The 2076-nt window shown below is 43.8% G+C and overlaps 1 protein-coding gene across 1 annotated transcript in view; it reads left to right on the forward strand.

Annotated features, from left to right (window-relative positions):
• The window catches only part of LOC123968263 (complement C4-B-like), a 34557-nt gene that overhangs the window by 29109 nt on the left and 3372 nt on the right, over nt 1-2076 (forward strand). The window lies entirely within an intron of this gene.

Raw genomic sequence — 2076 nt, forward strand, 5'->3', positions numbered from 1 at the left:
CTGCTCCTTCCCAAGTGGGATGGATGCCGTCTCTCCGGATCAGACCAGGTCTTCCCCAGAAAGTCTGCCAATGATCAACAAAGCCCACATCGTTTGCTGGACACCACCTCGACAACCAGCGGCGGAATGACGACATGCGGCTATACATGTCATCACTGGTCAGATTTGGCAGGGGTCCAGAGAAAACTACAGTGTCCGACATTGTTTTTGCATATGTACACACCGACTCAACATTAATCTTAGTGACCTCCGATTGGCGTAACCGGGAGTCATTACCGCCGACGTGAATAACAATCTTACTGTATTTACGTTTATCCTTAGCCAGCAGTTTCAAATAAGACTCAATGTCGCCCGCTCTGGCCCCAGGGATGCACTTAACTATGGCCGCTGGCTTCGCTAAATTCACGTTTCTCAAAATGGAGCTACCAATGATCAGAGTTGGTTTCTCAGCGGGTGTGTCGCTGAGTGGGGAAAATCTGTTAGAAACGTGAACAGGTTGATGGTGCCCCGTGGACTTTGAATGCTTACGACTATTCCTCCTTCGGACAGTCACCCAGCCCCCCCCCCCTTTCCTGGCTGCTCAGGGGATGCCGGGGGACGGCTACCACAGGCTAACTCAGGCCGTTCCGCACCGACTACCGGGGACTGGCTAGCTACAGTAGCTAAAGACTGATCTACCAAGGTGCGGAGCCGGACTTCTAGATCACTGAGCCTCGCCTCCATGTCTATAAATAAACTACACTTATTACACGTACCATTACCGCTAAAGGAGGCAGAGGAGTAACTGAACATCTGACACACCGAGCAGGAGAAAGTAGGAGAGAGAGAGGGAGAAGGAGAAGCCATCGCTAGCTGCTAAGCTAAAGTCGCTAACGGCTAAGCTAAAGTACTGTAGTACAACTATGAGATTGAACAGCAGTCACTAAAAGATGGAAAGAACTGTGAGTGCTTAGGCAAAATTACTGTAAAGAATAAGTGTTTAGCGAACAGTTGGCCGCTGTAATCTAACAAATGTAACTGTTATTTAGCGAGAGCAGCACAACACGGTACCAACACACAAGCACCGGAAACGGAAATGAGTCGACACGCTTACCGCAATACGTCAGCAGTACGTCAGCAGTCAGCAGTACGTCACTGTCACTGATAGCAGAGCCCTGTCTCCAAGAAATTACATTTAACACCAAATACCTTTTGAGGGAAACGTAATGCCGACCAATGATACTGACCAAATAAGTAATATGTTCACTGACAACATAGGCTATTTCATTTGATTTTTTTGTTAAAAATTACATTCACTCATAGCGACTACAGCATTATTCAAGTTTTTTATTTTTTTTATGATTTTATAGTAACTTTTAACTTAAACTGCAATCTTTCCCTAATCCTTTACCAAAGTGCTTTTGTTGCGTAACCCTAACCACAGACTGGAGTAGTCAAGAACCCTGGATTCCAGTGTCACAGTCTGGCACTTTCCAAACCACCTCGCCGTCACTCCAGCGCGATACATAAATGCAGTGATTCATTTACTCAAGAAATGTTGTTTTTGAATATAATTCAGGCAGCAATTACGTTGTATGTGTCAACGTGATAGTGAAAACAATTTAGTAATATATAAGTGCAATTTCTAGGAGACAGGGTTGGATAATAATAATAATAATCCTTATTTGTAGAGCACTTTTCAAAAACAAGTTACAAAGTGCTTTAACAAGTGTAAAGAATAATACAAAAAAAGATAAGAGCATGAAAATTTAATATAAAATTAGTAAAATACAATAAAATAAAAGGGATAAAATAAAGTCAAATAAGATCGGGAAAAGCTCTCCTATAAAAGTATGTTTTAAGAAGGGACTTAAAAGAGTTCACTGACTCAGCCGACCTGATTTCCTCGGGCAGGCTGTTCCAGAGCCTCGGGGCCCTGACAGCAAACGCTCTGTCCCCTTTAGTTTTCAGTCGAGACTCTGGAACAGACAACAGACCTCTGCCCGAGGATCTCAAGGTACGTGCTGGTGCGTATGGGACTAAAAGGTCAGAAATATAACAAGGCGAGAGGCCATGAAGAGCTTTAAAAGTGATCAA

This window comes from Micropterus dolomieu, linkage group LG03 (genome assembly GCF_021292245.1).
Source record: "Micropterus dolomieu isolate WLL.071019.BEF.003 ecotype Adirondacks linkage group LG03, ASM2129224v1, whole genome shotgun sequence".
In the NCBI taxonomy this organism is placed as follows: domain Eukaryota; kingdom Metazoa; phylum Chordata; class Actinopteri; order Centrarchiformes; family Centrarchidae; genus Micropterus; species Micropterus dolomieu.